Source organism: Lissotriton vulgaris, chromosome 3_1 (genome assembly GCF_964263255.1).
Source record: "Lissotriton vulgaris chromosome 3_1, aLisVul1.2, whole genome shotgun sequence".
NCBI lineage: Eukaryota > Metazoa > Chordata > Amphibia > Caudata > Salamandridae > Lissotriton > Lissotriton vulgaris.
In genome coordinates, this window is record NC_141689.1 from 9,040,695 (window position 1) to 9,062,556 (window position 21,862).

The following is a 21,862-nucleotide window of genomic DNA, read 5'->3' on the forward strand; positions in this document are numbered from 1 at the left end:
TGGACTCGAATGGATGTTGGATCGATTTGACAGAACAGCAGCGTTGGATGTTACCTGATGCGTATGTGCTTGCAGTAGTGACGATGGCGCATGGAGTGGCGCACATAAGTTCTAAAGGGATATGTAAGATGTTAGCTCCGGTTTGGAAGAATGAGGGAATCAGTAAGTGTGCAGAGAGAGTGGTGAAAAATTGTATGGTGTGCTTGATGCATAATCCTGGCAAGGGAACTCCAACTCCAGCTGGTCATTTCGCTCCTCCTTCCTGTCCATTTGAAGTGATTCAGTTAGACTTCATTCACATGGAACGCTGCAACAATTTAAAATACGTCTTAGTGGTGGTTTGTGCTTTTTCCAGGTGGATAGAAGCATACCCACTAAAGGACAACACTGCTTTATCAACTGCCAAAATTCTTCTCAAAGAATTTTTCCCTAGGTACGGAATGCCACGGATTGTATGGTCAGATAACGGAAGTGAGTTTATAGGGAAAGTTATGCAGAGTGTGTGTGCTGGTCTAGGATTGAAACAAAAATTTCATAGTGCGAACCATCCCCAGTCAGCTGGTCTAGTGGAGGGTTATAATGGCACCCTCAAGCTTAAAATAGCCAAAATACAAGCATCCACAGGTTTGGCTTGGCCAGACGCACTTCCTTTGGCCTTGTTATCAACGAGAGCAACAGTGCATTCTAGAATAGGGCTTTCTCCATATGAGATTGTTTTTGGCCGCCCGGCAAATGTCTGGGGTGTGCCAAGGCCTAAACACTTTTGCTCCATTGAGTACCCTATGTTGATAGACTACCTTTACGACTTGACTGCTAAATTAAGTCTTATTCATCAACAGGTTTTTGATGCTTTGCCAAAACCTCCGGAGAGTCCAGGGCATCAACTGAAACCGGGTGACTTCATAGTGGTCCGGAACTTCGCGAGGACAAAGAATCTTCAGCCTCGCTACATCGGCCCCTTCCAGATCCTGCTGGCAACGAGAACAGCTGTACGTGTTGCTGGCCGGAAGAACTGGATCCACGCTTCTCATGTAAAGCGTGTTCCACTGCCGCTGCCCTACGACGACTGGGTGAAGAAGGGAATTGGTGCCTCCGAATCTGAATTAACTCCAAAATTTGTCCCTTTCAGCGATGCCAATTTGATTTCTGACACTTTGAAACGTGATTCTCCTCCTGAAAAGACTGTTTTGAACATTGAACATTTGTCTCCAGCATCAAAAGAAACTTTGCCATCTGCGAGCGTAAACTCTGCAACAGCTGCTAGTGATACACTATTTTCCGATCCAACAGTACCAGCAAAGAAAAGATACAATCTTAGAAGCTATAAAACGAACTAATAAAGCAGGCAACTGCATATTGTGCTTTGGATACACATATACATTGAACTTTTTGCTTTTCAGCCAGGAAGTTTGCTATTGTTTATTGTTTTTTAAATTGCCTTGCCGTCTGGGTAGCCGTAGGGTCGTGGCTGTGTGCCTAGTTTGAATTTGCAGGGGTCTGACACAAGGTCGATCTTTCTGTTAGTTTTGGGAACTCCCAGGGCTGACAGAGGCATTTTCATCTACGTACACATCATCAGTGGTCGCGAGCGGATTGTAGAAGATGGAACTTCCTGCGCTGCAACGAAAGAATGTGATTTACGTTCGCAGAAACAGACTTAATAGAATTCTTCACAGCAAATGTTTCTTGATGCAGTGTGCCATTACATTTTTGATTGTTTTAGCAACATTGGTGGGTGGAATTGTCTTTAGCATAAACTTGATTTTTGTGCCAGTTTCTACAGTGCCTCCCCTTGATCCAGCCATTTCTACTGTTTCTTCTATACACTCTTTTCACTCATTTCCAGAACATGAGCAAGCTCGACGCTCAGAATTCATCAACAACACTTTTGTACAGCTCTTACACCAACACCAACTGGTAGTTAACACTACAGACTGCTGGGTGTGTGGCTTAATACCTCACACTATGGATAAAGGTATTCCCTATCTGGTTTTGCCTTTCAGCTACAATGGATCATTTCAGGCCCTTCAAACCATTTTTGCTTATGCCCTTGAAACCTATCCTCCACGTCCACCACGCTCCACTAAATATAACTCTGCCAACAAAGCTTTAGTCCAGGGAATTATTGACATGATCAAGGACGTCAATAATACTCCATCATACCCTAGAGACGAATTGCGAGTATATTTAAGTTGGAATACTTCAGAGTATCGCCTTAGTTTAGGAGAAAGCAAGCGTAAAAGCTCAACTCCAATCTGGGTCGTACCTCACCGAGGTCAGGTCTGTTTGCAAGGTAACGGGAGAAATCCGAGAGCTCAGCTAGGGAGAAGTGAGTGCGTAGAGACTTATGTGTTTCCGGCTAACTCTTCCCCTGCCTTCCTTACTGCTAGGGGTACCTACTTCATCTGTCAAGACAGAGCTTATACATGGTTGCCTGCTGACTTCTCAGGTTCATGCTATATTGCTCGATTGTTGCCTCCAACATACACTGCTTCACCGGATTATTACAGAACAAGAGTAGCTAGAGGTGTTTTTAGTGAGAAAGATACCGCTGGTCAGGAAGCTGGAGACTTCTTCAAAGGCTTCCTTCCGTTCTGGGGGCCTATGGCCAATAGTAGAAACATACGTCAGCTAACACGGGTAGTTGAATCTACTATTACCGAAACTACTGGTGCCCTTAGCAATCTGACAGCTGAGCTTCAGGCGGATAGGCTCATGACATTGCAGAACCGTATGGTTCTAGATGTTATCCTTGCAGACCGAGGTGGGGTATGCAGAATGATCCAATCGAGCTGCTGTGTCTTCATTCCTAATAATGCTCCAACAGTTTACGAGGCGATCTCTAAGTTGCACAAAATTTCGGATTCCATACATGTAGATGAGGGAAACTGGTCCTTTATGGAGTGGGTTTGGACTCTGATCTCAGCGTGGGGATGGAAGGTTCTACTGGTCATTGGTATCATCTTAGTATTCCTATTCTCATGTTGTCTGATTATCCAGTGTGGTCCTGCTCTGTGTAGTCTTTGTGCTGCAACCTGTTTTAGGAAACCACCTGCATTTGGAGAAAAGGCACGAGAAAGGATGATGATACAACAGCATGTCACTGACCTGATGAGCATAGAACTAGATTCAGACATAGATTGAGTAATTGCCTATGTAAGGGCAAAAGGAGGGTCTGAGGTTCCGTGACGGTTCCGTGATGACTTGAACCCGTGTTTTCAAGTTTGTCGGAAATACATAACATTAGTATCAGCGAACCGCAAATGATCCATTTAGCATATCCTGGTGTTTTCGCTACGTTACGAGCAAGAGCACTCCTGTTATGAACACATTTCTGATCTACCCATGGCATACATCTTAGATCATGGCCGCCATTTTGTGTTTCCTTGCCCTCACATATGCAATAGCCTCTGATCACTTCATTCACTCCACTTTGATTAAGGACACGTAGTCCTAACCGGAGATTCACCTCTTACATGACACGTACACCTTAAACCAGATCACACTGAAGCTGCATGACTCGACAAAGGCTGCCTCCTCTGCCCGAGGCCAGCCCACCTGAACTGGTTCTCGTGTCCATTGTCCCGATCATGATTAGGCGGCCGAAGCCGGTAGCCTTGCCCATTTACAACCCACAAACATCTCTTATCCCGCTTTCCTATCTTTTGCACCTGGCTCTGCTCCTTTCCTTCTGGGCCTTTATTAGGGGGAGGTAACGAACTTTACGATGAGGCGGTCCGGCTCTTGAATGCAATATTGACAAGGGATTGTGATGGACTAGTGGGAACCCCTCTTCGTGATGTTTGGTATCAGATATTATCGACAGTTCCTGTGTAACGCCAAATATTTATTGTTTAGAGACACAAAGGTTTGGGAGTGTACCGACATGTGAAATATTTGCCTAGAGCATAAATTTTGGTATATAAGGAGCAACCCTCAATGTACAAATCGAACAGGCTCCTGGGTACTGACCGTGTGTAGTATCTATGACTTCTGTGTCCCTGCAGTAATAAACCTTTGGTCTTTGACGCCACCATCGAGAAGCCCGTGTTTCTGTTCATTTGCGCACCAAGGCAGGTGGAACTCCGGGGTCTTTGGGTGTTGTTCCCTGACACCTCTGGACGGAACCAAAAAGTCCAGAACTCCACGTCCTTCCAAACTGACCCTTGGCCAGGGTTAGTCCTCATTCTCACTTAGGTAAATATTAAACCGTGGGTGTACGTCTTTTCTATCACTCTTTCTTCTTTTCTTAATAAAGCTTCCTTGCCAGTGATATTTTCGCATTACCTTTGAAGTGAATCTACATGCATTGTTTATTAGTAATGATCCCCTTCTTCCCCTACCTATAGGATATTTTTGCTGACTGTTTTATTCAGTTTGTTCCCTTATTCCCTTTCCTTTAGTATGGTATTTGGTCTAAGATTAGTAAGATTAGCATAGGGCTAGGAACCAGCTTGATTTTGAGCACATACTAGGTCCTTCTCACATCCCCTGCCTTAGTCTAAAACCCATTTTGAATAGTGTGTTCCCGAATGTTCATACCTTGCAGTGTACCCTATTATTCCAAATGATACTTGCCCTAATCCATAGTTATATTGTGGCTTTGATATTAATAATTGATGTACTGATTTGTATTTGCCTCATTTTGGCATATTCCTTTTGAACCTTTTCTTATATAAAACTTCAAAACCCATCAGGTGTCTGTGGTTATTATACTGTATCAAATGTTATTAAAGGTACTGTATGTGTAAAGGTATTTTCTACTCACTCTAGGAATCTTGTCACCTGTCCACTGCTAGCTCCTGATCCGTCAGGAGTAATGTGCCTGTGGTAAGTCAGGTACATGAATAGTAAGTGGTGTAAGAGTCACCCCCCGAATTACTCATAGTAGCGTGGATAACTCACCCAGTTCATGCAAAGCTCAATGGTTATAACTATCTAAGGGCCCAGTACTTGTAATTTGGTAAACTTATGAGTCGGGTGACCAGCGCGCTCTATCAGTAATTTTCTGGTAGCAGTAGTATGGTTAGGACTAGTTAAGATAGGTAGACAAGATAGTAAATAAATAAAACCGTGAAAATAAAATGTGCTGCTAAATATTGCTAAAAGTGATCACTTTGCCACTTTGCTTCAAAATATTGCGCAAATGTTCTGTTTTGAAAAGTTATAAATTGTTTAAATGATTCATAATATATTGCTGCTATAAGTGTTATATGTCAAAGTATTAGTAAATTGTTCCGTGTAGTCCGAATCCCCGGGGAAGTATATAGCTAACGGTGAGCAGAATCCGGTTGGCTGATGAGGTCGCTTGTCGCGAGTTATTAGTGCAGGGTCAGGAGAAGACTGGAAGCGCTAATTAGGATCTTTCATTGTATCTGAATGAGTGATAGCTAGTGAGTCCTGAATAAAACTTCCATTGTGATATCACCTAGTAAGGGTCACCTTCGGGAGGAGTAATTAGGTCTCCGAAGCTTGAGTGATAAGCAAGGTAGTCCGCTGAGAAATCCTGACTTAGTATATATCCCGGAAAGAAGTGGATGAGTCAGGGGAATAACAGGTTCTATATTGCTCGTATGTGAGGTTGGACAAGGAAGTCTACCCTAAGTGAATGAAAAGTAGACAGAAGTGGTTTACTTGCAGTGATAGGAAAATTTTCTACCTATTTAGAACACTCCGACACAGCGGCGAACGTTGTGTGTTGTTTAATAAATTAAGCGTTCGTACTTTAGGAAAAATTCAAAGTTTCCGTTACCTTGTGAAGGAGGGAGTCGGTCGCAGGACTGCACTGACGTCACTCCGTGCCGCGCTGGTATTGGTTAGAACAGCGGGTGTGTAGCAAGGCTGAAATTGTAAAGGAGGGGTGAGTGCCGGACCGTGAGACCTCGTCTTACGCAAAGCCGCGCACCCATTGGACAAGAGATTTTGTAGTCTCCGTGTTGATTGGTTGCTGCGAGATAGAAGTCGCGCTAGCATTGGAGGCACTAAAGCAGGCAAAATTAATCAACAGGAGCTTGAAGATAGTTTGGAGGTGTGTATGTGGTATCCCGAATTCATACCAAATCCACAACATTTAGGCTTTTATAAAGAACAGAGGCTACGAGGTAGATCAAACACAATGTACGGAGTTAAGAGAAAATTGTCCCTAGCTGACAAAATTAAGAATTACTTTAAGAAAGACCAGCCCATTAGAACAAGGGAGGGTGTGATCATTCCTCCCCCAGATACTCCCGCCTCCTTCATGATGCTTGATAAAGGGTATCATACTTGCGTGTGGTTAGATAATTGGGCAAAGTACACTGCAGATGACGGAGTCTTGGCATTTCCCATTAATGGTTCCTTTAATGGCAGAGTCCTGTTTAACCTCCGAACCAGAATGAATGAATTGCATCCCCGACCCAGATTAACTCAATACGAAGCATTAGAAGAATGGGAAATTGAAGCCATGGAAAGAGACAGGTCCAGAATGGACAAGGAGTTGGGCAGGTGGTATCCCAAATTGCATAAAGTGTCTAAAGAGCAGAAAATGAAACAGTGGAGGCAGAACATGATGGTAGAGGGGTTGTTTCCCATGATGGGAGTACTTGAAGAAGGGAAAGGGAAATGTAAGGAGAAAACCCGTCACTTAATGGCTATGGGAGACTCGGAAGATGAACACTTAGAAGATTTGTTGATGAAAAACCCACCTCCCTATGTAGCGGAGTCAGAGCCATTGAGTTCACCAAACCCATTTGCCAAATATCCTAGATGTCGGAGGGATAGTGAGACAGATGGAACGGGTACGGACAGCAAAACCAGCGATGGGGATGGGTTTTGTAGACCTCGTTCTACGGTCCCGAATTACCGTCCTTATGGGGAAGACCCACCTCTGTTGGTTACCCCAACAGCTCCAAGTATTTACCCTACCTTGGTACCCCAAGTGTTGCATGACAATTCTGCAGAGAAGGCTCTGAAAGAGAGAGAGAAGGAAGCCCTGATGAAACAGCGTGATAACTTAATACAGACCATAGCCCAAATACACCCCCATCCGGATTCTCTGACTATCCCAGTAACAATCGGTCCAGCCATTCCTCTTTATGGGGATAGAATGGTCAGTCCTAGACCTCCTGTTATAACCCCAATTGTACCAACCCCAAGTATTCCACCCCCGAGAAAGGAACAGTTCATAGATGATGATCAAGAAAGTGAATGTGAGTCAGAGATCTTAATGGACCTGCCTATAAGGGAACCTGGGAAAAATGCGCCTAGAGAGAGAAATCAGAGTAGGGCAAAAGAGGTTCTGATTGAAAGCTCCTCCGGGTCCAGGAAAGCCATGGTAGTATCCCCAGAAGAGTTGGACAGATGGTCCAAAGAATTAGAGAAAGAGACCACACCCCAACCAAAACCCCTAGAAATCTATAGACTAAGGATAGAAATAGAAGAGCTATTGGCTGGTAATGTAGGATTAGACCGGTTAAACACCTTTAGTGAAGACGAGTTACTGTTTATCAGCAAAAACCTTACCCGGAACACTAGATTGTTCCATGAGAGATTGACGGATACAGCCGCTGACATGGGAATCGATATTAGTCGATCCAAAGTCCTTCAGAAACCCTACAGAGCAGATTTTTCCGACAAAGACTTAGAGAACCTGAATGTGGTAGGAAAACAAATCCAAATAAAGGAAATGTTGAAGCTCCTACAGAAATGGGAAAATATCGAAAAATGGAAAACTAGGTGGGCGAAAAAGAAAGAAGATAGTAGGGCTACTCCTAAAGACTCAGAATACTTACTGAAGGAGGTAAGTCCCGCAGAGAAACTGTGTCCCATGAGAGAGGTACCGGGAGGGAAATATATACATGTCCCTTGGTCTCGACAAGATATTGTGTCATTTACTAATGACTTTCCAAAATTGCGGGAGAAACCAGTCGATTGGTACCGACAGGTCGAACGCTTCATAAAAGTTCAGAAATGTCTTCTGAAAGACCTGGATGTTTTTTTCGACATTGTGGTGCCTGTAGATTTATGGACTGAGTGCAAAATTGAAATTGATTGGCCCAATGAGGAATATGCAAGAGACGACAAAACGGGAGCTCCCTCCCCTGAGGTAATGAGGAAGTATGATCAAGTCATACAATATCTGAAGAAAAAGGTGCCCGCAAAGGAAACTGATTGGACCCGAATAGATAGGACTACACAAGAGCGAGATGAAAGCGTCCACTCCTTTTATGAAAGGTTACTGCAGGTGTTCAAAACTTACAGTGGAATCGATAATGTGGACATGAAAGACATGACTCATTTCAGTTATCGATTTGTGTTAGGATTAAGGCCTGAAATATCCCAGTGGATTCGTGATAATAAAATCAGTTGGCAAGGTAAGCCCATAGATGATGTCCTAAAATATGCAAAGTACTGCGAGGACGAAATTGAAAACAAGAAGAAAGCCCTCAAGGAGAAGGTCATGTGGGCACAAGTAAAATTGGCTGAACAGCAGGAAAAACAGTTAAGTAAATTGAATAATAATAATAATAATGTCCAAAGTCCCAATGCTGGGGGAGGAGGGAAACCCCGGGTGAAAATGAGTCGGGAGGATGCTATGAAGAAGTTCCCCTGCCACAGGTGCGGTCAGATGGGGCATTGGAGAGACGAGTGCCCTCATTTGCAGGCTGGTAATGCCCCTGTAAATGGTTTAAATCCACAGGTGCAGAAAGAGGGGACCCGAAAGAACCAACAACAGGTAAAACTGCCTCAATTACCTCGCACTCCCAGACAGAATTATAAGAATCAGGGTTTGCAGAATGAGAGGGCCGAGGTATGGGAAGGAGAGAATGAGAGAAATGCAGTCATTCCACAGTATCTGTTAAACGATTCTTTCCTCTGTGATGATCAAGATTGACGGGGCCTGAGAGGGGAGGACAAGGAGTGCGAACTTGGCGCCTCCTTACCGGTAGACCAGACAGGTCCATACATTGAAGGAAAGGTTGAGGGAAAAGACGTCACCTTTCTGTTGGACACTGGTGCTACCCGTTCTACTGTGAGAACAGTGGATGTTCCTAACCTACCCCTCTCGGGAGAAGCCATCCAAGTAGTGGGTGTTTCAAATCAGATAATCAGTACTCCGGTAACCGAACCAATGGAGATTTCCATAGGAAATTTCAAAGAGATGCACAGATTCGTAGTCTGTGACTCCAGTCCTGTGAACCTGTTAGGACGAGACTTGTTGTGCAAAATGAACTGTACTATCTTTTGCACACCAAGTGGTGTCGAAATTCAGACTCCAGATGAAGATGGCCTGTACAAATTGATGTTGTTAAGGCCAGACTCAGAAGTTAGGCCCCTATCCATTCAAGACTTGCCTGAGGAACTACAGCAAAAAGTAGTACCTGAAGTATGGGATTTTACTGGAAGAGACGTAGGCTTAATGGCAAATGTAGATCCAGTTAAAGTAGCCCTAAAGACAAATGCTGTTTATCCCAAAATTAAACCGTATAAAATGAGTGCAGAAGTAAAGGCTGGAGTCGCCATAGAGGTGAAACGGTTGCTCGAAGCTAACATTATACAGGAGGTAATGAGCAGTCCCTGCAATTCACCCATAATTGGAATTAAAAAGCCTAGCGGAAAGTACCGGGTAGTGCAGGACCTGCGCAAGGTAAACCAAATTGTTGTACCTTGCTGTCCCATTGTGCCCAACCCTGCAGTGATACTGTACCAGATTCCGTGGGATGCTGAATGGTTCACTGTCATTGACCTGTGCCATGCCTTCTTTTCCATCCCATTACATCCCGAAAGCAAGTTTCTTTTCAGTTTTGAATTCGACAGCCATGTCTATGTCTGGAATCGTGTCCCCCAAGGGTACACTGAAAGTCCATCGATTTTCAACCAGATCTTGAAGAGATGCCTTGAATCTTTAGTACTGCCAAGAGAGTCTGTTCTAGTACAGTACATAGACGACCTTCTGGTGGCGTCTAAAAGTCAAGCAGACTGTGTCACTGATACCATTGCCTTGTTAAATCATCTAGGAAAGGGAGGACATAAAGTCTCACCAGACAAACTACAGTACTGCAAAACTTCAGTAAAATATCTGGGGCACCAGATAGAGAAAGGGATTCGGAAGGTCACTACAGAGAGGATCAAGATAATTCAGTATATGGACCTACCTAGAACCCAGAAAGAAGTGAGGATGTTCCTAGGAGTCGTAGGATACTGTAGACAATGGATTGCGGGGTTCGCAGCTTTGGCCAAACCTCTAATCAAAATGACCAAGAAACGAGTGGAAGACCCAGTCAGGTGGGACGATGAAAGTATGTCCGCATGGGTAACATTGCGAAATTGTCTGTGCTCAGCTCCGGCATTGGGAATGCCTGACTATTCCAAGAACTTCGAACTATTCTGTGACACAAGAGACAATTGTGCGCTCTCAGTCCTAACCCAGGAGCATGGGCTGATCAGGCGTCCCGTGGCCTACTTCTCAGCCACCTTGGATCCAGTGGCCGCTGGATTACCTGGATGCCTGAAAGCAGTAGCTGCTACTTGCGTCAGTCTAGAGCAGAGTGAAAACATTGTCATGGGACATCCTGTCACTGTATTTGTTCCACATTCAGTTGTAATCTTGCTGACTCGAACCAAGACCCAGTATCTCACGCCTAGTCGGCTGACTAAGTACGAGAGAATTCTGATAGGTGCTGAGAATGTAATTATTTCTCGGTGCAATGTCTTGAACCCTGCAACCCTATTGCCCCTTCCTCTGAATGGAGATGACGAGGATGAGATGGAGCATGACTGCATAGACCTAACCAAATTTAGCACCAAGCCACGTCCTGATATCAGAGAAATAGCCTTACTTGATGAGGATATTAAGATGTTTGTGGATGGCTCATGTTTAAGACATGAGGATGGAGGTCTGAGTGCTGCCTATGCTGTAGTCACATTGGCGACAACCCTGGAAGCTTCTTACCTATGCGAAGTAAAATCTGCACAAGTGGCGGAATTAATCGCATTGACAAGAGCTTGTAAGCGGGGGAAAAACAAGAGAATAACTGTTTATACTGACAGCCAGTATTGTTACGGGGTGGTTCATGACTTCGGCCAACTCTGGTTACAAAGAGAATTCATGACATCCTCCGGTACCCCTGTCAGAAATGGAAAGGTGGTACAGAACTTACTGGAAGCAATTCAATTGCCCAAAGAATTGGCTGTGGTCAAGTGTGCGGCTCACAGATCAGGAAACGATGATGTGACAGCCGGCAACAGATACGCTGACCAAATTGCCCAGTTTTGTGCTCGACACAAAATGTCCCTCCAAATTGGATTGTGGGGAGGCGGAAACAGCTGCCAACTTATGTTGTTTGAGAGTATATCTTCCTGGGATGAATTGAAAGATCTTCAACAGGCAACAGCCAGGGAAGAGAAGATTAGATGGAGGACGAACGAATGCAGAATCAGGAATGATGGCGTTGTGGTTAGCAAAGTTGGTGTGCCTGTACTACCAGACATCCTGATTGATGGAATGGGCCGAATGATACATGAACACACACACATTGGGAGGGATGCCATGTGTTGTATGTTTGATAAAGTGTTCTATAACTCAAAATTCAGGAATACTGCGGATAAGCTTTGTCAAAGGTGTTTAGTGTGTCAGCAATTCAACGCAGGAAAGAAGACGGTAGTGGAACAAAGTACCATTGGAAAGGCAGAAGGTCCCTTTGTCAGGATGCAGGCGGACTTTATAACAATGCCCATGTGCAAGGGATATAGGTATGTCCTGGTCATAGTTTGCCTGTTTTCCAGGTGGGTGGAGGCTTACCCAGCAAAGAAAAATGACGCTCTAACTGTAGCAAAATTGTTACTTAGGGAGTTGATACCTAGATTTGGGATTCCTGAGACGTTCGAAACAGACCAAGGTGGGCATTTTTCAAACGACGTCCTGAAGGAACTCTGTAGAGCGTTTAAAATGGAGCAAAGGCTGCACTGTGCTTATCATCCAGAGGCTTCTGAAATAGTTGAACAGATAAATGGCACTATAAAGTCAAGACTGGCGAAGATGTGTGATTCCACCAAAATGAACTGGATAGAAGCTTTGCCCCTTGTGCTGATGAGTTTGAGGAGTGTCCCGAACCGAAAAACAGGCCTGAGCCCCCATGAAGTGCTAATGGGGAGAGTGATGCGACAGGCATGGGTACCCGGCCACAAACTGCTTAGTATTTCTGATGATTTGGTGCTAGAATACTGCAAGCAGCTGGGTGACCAAGTGCGTTCTATCTCTCACCAGATTGGAGAGACTGCTGTCGAATGGCCTGCAACTCCAGCACATAAGCTGCAACCAGGCGATTGGGTGGTGTTAAAGAAACACACCAGGAAGAGTTGCCTTGGACCAAAGTGGGGAAAGCCAAGACAAGTGATCCTTGTCACCACCACTGCTGTGAAGTGCGCTGGTGTGCCGAAGTGGATCCATGCCAGTCACACAAAGCGGGTAACCGGAGAAAACGCGACTGAGGCTGAAGGTAGTCCAGCTGAGGAGACTCCAGAAGAGGGTCCGGATCTCGCTGACATCGAACTGCCGAGCACAAGTCAAGACGTTGAATGGTTTCCTGCCGACGACCAAGCTTTTGATCCAATAAGAACACGAAAATATTCCTATCTGAATAGTGAGTGGGATAGTGAAGGTGAGACAGGACTAGAAGAAGGTCAGATCATCAAGACTATCATAAAATCTGATCCAGAGGAAGGCCAAGTAGGGACAGATCAGGTCATCGACACTCCACCTGAAACTCCAGAATCTGGAAAGGGACAGATAGTAGTCAAAGCTGAAGTTCATGCGGAAGAAAATCAAGAGTTCGAAGAGCATGAACAGGGACAGTTAGAAATAGACAAACGTGTTCAGGAAGAAGAATCGAGTTCATCTGAAAGCCAAGAACCGATACAGCATCAACCTGAACCAGGCCAGCATAGGGACCAGGCAGAAGAAACTAGTGAAAGACCTGGGACTAGTCAGACAGGAAGGGAAAGAGACACTGCTGAAACAAAAGTGCCATAACGAAGTGAAAACAAGAGAGTTCACAAGGAAGGCCAAGTTTCCTCGACCACTAAAAGGATCGAAAAGAAGGGCGAACCCCGATACGTGAAACGACTGAGGCTAAGAATAAAAACAGTCGAGGAAAAACTTAAAGACCGAAAAAGGGCTGAAAGTGAAAGGAAAGAAGCCCGAGGAAAGTCTATCAGAAAAGGCGACAGGGTAAAGAAACAGAACCGATTGTATCGGAGCCCTGAATGGACTTACTTGGTGTTGGAAGAAATTGATGAGCCCAACCACAGTGGCAAAAGTGACAACGAATCCATTGCTGATCGGAGTTCTGACGAAGACCCTCCGTGAGACAAACCGGAGTGAACCTCTGGTACGAGGAGACAAAGAGGGGTTTGAAAAGCCACCTGTAAGCTACCATGTCTGATTCGAACGTATCTGGAAGATCCAGATTTAGCTGTTGTAAAACTTGCTGTAAAATATGCTTATGTAGTATAGCCATGGTGATAGTGATATGGATAGGATTAACAGTTTTTATACCTTTTATGATAAGTAAAGAGCCTGACTTATATCCTACTAACTCAGTGTCGCAAGACACAGAAGCTGTACAGACTGAAGAAACACCACGTAGCTTAGAAAGACGTGACAATACTGCTAGTTTGAGACACAGACGACGTAACTTAGAAGCATCAGATGAGGGTGGACTACACTTTCACAAAATGAGAAACAGGACACACTTGAATGTCTTTGCAAATCTTTTAGTGCACTACGTAGAAGCTATGGAAATAGAAGATTGTTATGTCTGCATGAAGCTACCTACCTCTGTAGCAGAGGGTGTGACCTATCACCATTTGCCCCTGACTTATGGGATTTCCTGTAGTATATTAGCAAGCTTGTTTTATAGAAGCACCTTACAGTACTACTATTCAAATGTTGATGTAATATTTTCTGAACTTCCTATTAGAGGACACCTGAACCTGGTCCACGTCAGAAGCGAGGTAACCCGTTATATGGGAGAATATTTCCTGACTATAGGTGACATAGACTTAAATGAAGCAAGACAAGCTAATCTGACCTGTTCCTTGCAAGAGCAGGAAAAGATGTTTATAAAAATGGCAGATAGAAGGAGGGAAAAGTTTCAGAAAAAGGCAAATGACGAAAAGGATAGAATCCCTAGATGGGCAGAACACATGGAAAACACCTCGCAGGGCGAAGCTACTCCTGCATTATTGCTGGATTTTGAACGAAAAGGGAAACTTTGTCTCCATAGAGAAAAGACTGAGTATTATAACAATGTATTCATCGGTTCCAGCGAGTGTGAGCATAATTATAAGGTAATTGGAGGTTGGGGTTTCAAAAATGGGTCAGAGCCTGTCTTTCCCGGAATTTATTATATATGTGGGAACAAGGCTTATTTCAAATTGCCGGATCACTGGTATGGAAGCTGCTACTTAGGCATTGTTTTCCCGAAAATATACCATGTGAACAACGCTGCTGGAAGCAATGAAGAAACTAATGGCTTAGTGCGTAGCAAGCGTGAAAGTGTAGGAGAAATTGTAGGTGATATTTTTAGTGCACTGATACCTGGAATGGGGGTAGTTCTGAATACTCACCGTATTTGCAAATTGTCTACAGTAGTGGATCGGTTATCAACTGACACTGCTGCTGGATTCCTGCTGGTCAATACTGAAATGGTTGCCATCAGGTCAATGGTTTTACAGAATCGCCTTGCTCTTGACACCTTATTGGCAAAAGAGGGCGGAGTCTGCAGGATGCTGAAGGCGCAACATTGTTGCACCTACATACCTGATAAAAGTGTCGAACTAAAGAAATATGTAAGGAACATAACTAGTTTGGAAAAAGAACTCAAACCATTAGAGGTTGACAGTGCCTGGAAGAGACTAACTGATGGTCTCTCCTCTGTAGGTAGATGGTTCTCTAACTTAGGGAAGAACCTTTTGTGGAAAATACTGATGCCAATAATTGGAATAGGTGTGGTGGTGCTGATCATATTCATTTGCTGTAAATGTAAAAAATGCAAAAAGTACACTGTGAACAAAAGAGGGGTCAAAAGAAATGTTGATGAGCTAGAATTGGAAGAATTGAAAAACCAGATTTATAAGAAAGTTAAGAATCACCACACTCATAGAGAAGCTGAAAGAAAACTAAACAATAAGTCAAATGATGTTGAGATGTGTGAAATGGAAGATTGAAGTTGGCATCTGTTTCTTGTATAGTGATGATAGTAAATATCATCAAAGAGGGGATTGATGGAGTAAGGATTCGCATATACCGCGACTTGCTCGTAATCAAGAACCTCGCCTAACTTATAATCATATTAATCCAACATGTCCGTCATTTTCTCGCCTCTTTTCCCAACACACGGGTGTCCCCAGGAGGCTTGCTTATGTGTCTTTTCATCCTAACTATGCTTGCACTATGGAAATGGCCGCTTCGCAGAAATCCGATCTGCGCATGCGTCGGTCATACTCACGTGATGTGACGCACTCGCATTTTGGAGGGATTGTGTTGCTCATGCGCAGTGATGCAAACATGGCCGCTTATCTCTAACCATGCTCTCTGCTAGCCTATGCTGCTTTTGCATATCTATCTTTTCGCACTAAAAACCTAATGCAATAGATATTATAAAGTAAGGGGTGCAGTGAAGCTTTTAACGGTGTACAGTGTAATCATTTTTACGTATGATTCTAACTTGTTTTCGCTTACTTTTCATGTACCGCGTATTTGTGGGCCCGTGGGACGGGGAGCCGCTCCATCTTGAAACTCTTCCGAACCTGTCACGTGATGTGGGAAAGACCCAACTGCGCAGAAGCTGAGACAAGCCAGCTGGCCTCAGAAGCAAGATGCGCCTGAGAAACACACCTCTGTGACCTCGGATTATATACATTGTTACACTTTGCTATAAACTCTATTGTCTTTCCCTCACGTATACCCTGGGAACCGAAATGTAAGGGGTGGGTACTGTCATTTGAATACTAATGATGGGAACGCTAAATTTAAGGAGGTGACAATGACACAACCTCCTCGCTTGACCAATCAGAAATTGGGACCTTGTCATTTGCAACATTAGTGGGTGGTCTAAGGGTCCAAGAAAGGTATAACTAGTCTAGCTTAGCATAGAGAAATTGTCCGACTTGTCCGAGTAGCAGACCTGTCACTGACCCTACGAACTCTATAGGTGATTGATACAGAGCACTGCGGAGTACTCTGTCCGATACTTTCCACAAACTCCGAGGGGTGGAAATAGTCTTAAGTGCTGGCGAAGCACTTTGCTGGGAGATTCGAAAACCCAATCGGGGTTATTGGCGGATTCCGTGCAGAGGAGGGGGTAACGCAGGCGTTGCATCCGAAGCTGTAAGGGGTTGGTCGTGCCCTTGGTGAACCCAGTCCTGACCTGAAACCTGAGGGGTATCCTGTCCTATTCCTGAGCTGTACCTGCTCACTTTCTGGTATTTCCAATCCTGAGGGTCCTTGTCCCGTCCTTCCAAACTGACCCTTGGCCAGGGTTAGTCCTCATTCTCACTTAGGTAAATATTAAACCGTGGGTGTACGTCTTTTCTATCACTCTTTCTTCTTTTCTTAATAAAGCTTCCTTGCCAGTGATATTTTCGCATTACCTTTGAAGTGAATCTACATGCATTGTTTATTAGTAATGATCCCCTTCTTCCCCTACCTATAGGATATTTTTGCTGACTGTTTTATTCAGTTTGTTCCCTTATTCCCTTTCCTTTAGTATGGTATTTGGTCTAAGATTAGTAAGATTAGCATAGGGCTAGGAACCAGCTTGATTTTGAGCACATACTAGGTCCTTCTCACATCCCCTGCCTTAGTCTAAAACCCATTTTGAATAGTGTGTTCCCGAATGTTCATACCTTGCAGTGTACCCTATTATTCCAAATGATACATGCCCTAATCCATAGTTATATTGTGGCTTTGATATTAATAATTGATGTACTGATTTGTATTTGCCTCATTTTGGCATATTCCTTTTGAACCTTTTCTTATATAAAACTTCAAACCCATCAGGTGTCTGTGGTTATTATACTGTATCAAATGTTATTAAAGGTACTGTATGTGTAAAGGTATTTTCTACTCACTCTAGGAATCTTGTCACCTGTCCACTGCTAGCTCCTGATCCGTCAGGAGTAATGTGCCTGTGGTAAGTCAGGTACATGAATAGTAAGTGGTGTAAGAGTCACCCCCCGAATTACTCATAGTAGCGTGGATAACTCACCCAGTTCATGCAAAGCTCAATGGTTATAACTATCTAAGGGCCCAGTACTTGTAATTTGGTAAACTTATGAGTCGGGTGACCAGCACGCTCTATCACTAGTTCATAGAGAGATAATGTATTTTTGGTTGTTACAGTTGTTCTCATAGAGAACGAGGCTAAGGGCCAGGCATCCACTCAACTTGAGTCTCTAGATTAACATTTTTTGACAACTTGTTCTTGAGTGTTCCATTACACCTTTCCATCAAACCTGTAGCTGCAGGGTGATAAACTGAATGGAATTTCTGCCTTATACCTAAATCTTTACACACCAAATACATTATTTAATTCGATAAATGTACTCCATTGTCACTCCACATGCTCTAGGAAAGTGAAACCTTGGAAAATACTCCTTCAATAATACCTCTGCCGTGCTCAAAGCTATAATGTCTTTTAAAGGAAAGGCCTCAACCCAATTTCTAAGACTGCATGTTAAATCTAGCACATAACGTTTCCCATTGCCTGGAGGCAACTGGATAAAATCCATCTGTAACATTCAAAGGGGTACTCTGGAATGTGAAAATGACATGTTGGTACTGAAATTCCTTATCCTTCATTATGCTGGGCACATCAGATTTAATTTTTATAAACGTATATAGCCAACTTTCTGACCGTATTGTTTTCCCATTTTCTTCAAATTGTGTTTACTATCCCATCTACTCCAATATGCGCTGGTCCATGTACCATTTGGACCATGGGCAAAACAAAACTGTCTGGTAGAATCCATCTGTTTCCATTTGGACCTTTCATCCATGCCTCAAAGTATTGGTCAAACACATACTTTTTCCTGCCATCTTTTCTTTTCTTCCTCACCTGCCAAATTTTGTACTTGTTTCACCTTTGCCTAGGGGTCAGACCCCTTTCCTTCATCAGTACTCATTACCATGTACATCAGTGACTGTTCTTCCAGTGTTGTAGTTCATGATAACTCATCTGCAAAAGCATTTCCTTGTCCCACCTCATCTGTTACTTTCCTGTGTGCGCTGCATTTGATGACAGCTAATCTTTGGGAGAATGATAGCATCCAAAAGCCTGGAAATGAGATTTCCATCGTCTTTCAGGCCATAGGTGTCCAAAGTTAAGGGCCACGCCAAAGGTGTACTGACTATCAGTTTATATGTTTACCGTTAACCCATCTGACAGTTCACATGTTCTAGTTAATGCTTTTATTCTGCAGCCTGTGCGGATGTTTGTTCTATTCTATATGTCTCAACTACAGTGTAATTGGTGGTGAGTTCATAGGCAGCCGAAATAGTCTCATTCAGCTTCTTTAGGCAAGACCCATCTACAAATTTAGGGCCCCAGTAGGATGGCGGGCGGATCACCACCGCAGGGCCAGAGGTAGCCACCACTTGCCCGGTGGGGGCTATCCACCCACCATCCATACCTAAAAGACCCCCCGCCATACCTAAAAGACCCCCGCCACATTAGGATGGTTAGGGGTTTGACGGCAGACAGAAAGACCGTCTGCCGCTTTTCCGCCAGTGGACTCGACAACCGGGCGGACAACATGCATAACATGGTGGCGGTGTCTGCAAGACACCGCCATCCATATTATGATGCAGGCGGCAGTTGGCCTTTCCATGGAAAGGCATGCAGTCTTTTCTTGGGGGGCCCGATGCGGGCCACCAGCGGGTTGGGTGGCTGCACTTAGTTGGGTACCTATGGTACCCCCCTACATTTGCATGCACAATGTGGCAGGCACCGTGCGGTGCCTGCCACCTTGTGCATGCAAATGCACAACGTGCATTCACAGAATTGTGGCGGGAGGTGCTGTGAGCACCGCCCGCCACAATGCTGGGAATGGGGGATGCCACAGTGGCAGTGGCATCCTAATTGCAGGTGCGGGACCGCCTCACCCATGGCGGACGGTCCCGCTTACCGTTACGGTAGCGGGTTTACTTTATCCGCCCGCAATCGTATTGATGCCCAAAGTGCCATCAAAAATTGGTATTGGCAAATCCAACAGGTCTACTCGACCCTTTGCTCACCTTCAGTAACAATCACACAGTCATGTTGTACTTCATCCTGTTCCAAAGGAAGAGGCAGCAGAGTGACTGGGATTATTGTGGTACATCCTTCCAGAGTGACATTTGGGGCCATCAGTGTTAGTTCCTATTGCGTCAATCTGGCATTAGTTAAATGTTGTGTTTTTGTTTTGTTCAATAGTATGTCAATGGACTGAAGTGCATATACTGTGACCTCATTCCCAAAATAATTGAATCTGCCTGTTCTAATGCCGCTGCAGCAATATTTTGGAAGCAGTTCTGTAGGCCTCTTTCTACTAAATCCAACGTTGAGGTAAAATAGGTATATAGTTTATTATTCTCTCCTTATCTCTGTGTTAGTACAGCCAAAGCACAGCCATCTTTTTCAAGCAAAAATAAAGCAAAGCGTTCGGTATAATCAAGAGGACCTAAAGCAGGTGCATTAAAAAGAGCTTCTTTCAGGGTAATAACGCTATGTTGATGCTCAGCATGGCACGGAACTGGGCCAGATATGTCTTTATGCGTCAAGGAAACATTTGGTATCCATTGTCTACAGAATGAGACTATGCCTAAAAAGGTGGTAGGTTGAGGTATGTTTTCAATGACCTTAATGTGATCCGTGGACAGACCCCTCATTTTAACTAGAGGTGACCTAAGTAGGTGACCTTGTGTTGACAATATTGCATTTTTGATGACGAAATCTTATGTCTATGTGAAGCCAAAAAGGACAGTACTTTATGTGAAGCGTTCTTGTAATCTTCTTCACATTCTGCTGTTATTAGGAGATCCTTTACGTACCGTAATAACGTGGTTCCTGATGGCAGTATACAATTATCTAGTTATTTCTTAAGTGCATGGCTATAAATACTTGGACTTTCTGTACACCCTTGCGGTGCATGACAGAAGATTTACCCTGAATAATGAAGCTAAACAAATATTGGCTATCTTCATGAATGGGAAAGCTGAAAAATGGGTTTTTGAGATCTATTTCTGTAAACCATTTTGCATTAGCTGGAATGCTGGGGCTGAACTATTTTGTTAATTGCTCGCAAATCAACTACCATAAAATATATAATTTGTCTTGTACCGTCATCGCGTATGACCAAAGGTAAAATTGGACTATTACATACATTTACAGATACTCCTTGTATTATTCCCTTATCCAATAAATCCAGTATAACTTCTCCTACTCCCTGTTCACCCTCCTTGGATATCTTATTTTGAGGTATTGGAGGCATCACAGCGTTATTGTTCATGTTTATATGAACTGGGTCTATGTGCATATACCCAGTGCCATTTGGTCCCTGGGTCCATAATTTTGGATCTATGGACTGTAATTCTTGGGGCAAACAGTGTTCCCTGTCTCCATATAGCTCTTATTTAGTGTATCTTTTTTACATGTCATGTGTACGTCATCCGGTGAACAATATATAGTGGCATATATAATTGTTAATGCTTTTAAATCAAGTAGAGGGGGGAGGAGCCTAGCCTGCAACCGCGATGGCCGCCTAGACTCTCGGCTCCGCCGACCTTCACGCTTTCCTCCAGCATCCTGCACTCTATCCTGCATTTGAGCCCAGCTAGTGGAACGGGGAAACGATCCTGAATACAATGGTGTGTTTCCCGGCTCGTTACAGGCGATATCGGTGGTGAAACGTCCTCGCTTCTTCCCCGGCCCTTCGCGGCAGAGAGACCGGGTCTTTGTCTGTGAGGGACGGCCAGACCCGGCCACAACAACAGCGGCCATCGCAGAAGAGGCGGAGTCGATCGGCCGGTGAGAGACTGTCGCGCTGTGCCTCTCGCTGCAGCGCTTCATTCCGCCCTGCGTTCTTGCACGCCTGGACACATTGTACCTACGGAAAATACATTGTATCGTTTCCCGGCTTGGAAGTGGCCTGAACAGTTTCTTTGTTACCCCTGCTCTGTAACAGACGCCATTTTATGCATCGCGCATTCAGCGCTTGACAGTGGAGACCTCAGATCACGACCGAGGGTACGGATACTTGCCGACATCGTATCAGCTGGTAATGCAATGCAGTCAGTTGCCCCCATGTCTCTGGCCCGGCTGTACTTTGCGGACTATCGGCGGAGTGGTCTGCTGTTAACGAGTGAAAATGGCGACCGGCTTCAAGAGCTGCTACACGTCCGTGAGCCTTGGGTGAAGAACACTGCTGCATCCTCTCTTCCTGAGACACCGCTGGGGATCCGTGATGTTCTGGGCGCTCTAGAGGCTGTAAGAGCTGCCCTTCATGATAATGCCCGAGATCTGGGGAGCCGGCTTGATGTTATTACTCCTGTTGGCCGTGGTTGCCCGCAAGTGCTGCACACAGCGCCACACCCTGCACCAGACCACAGTGAACTGCCTACCCAGGTGCATATGGAGGCGTTGGAAGATCACGATTCTGATTCCGCCGAAGTGCTGACCGCAGTAGTCCGGAAGAGGTCTGGTGTTCGTGGTTTCATGCAATGGTTGGTGTATCGTCCCCGGACGCCATGTTTGACAACTCCTTTGTGTTCTGGTGGCGTGACTTTTCATCCTTTCCTGGAGCTGGTGTTATCGCTCTGGCCTGCTGCTTCCGGGGGATTACT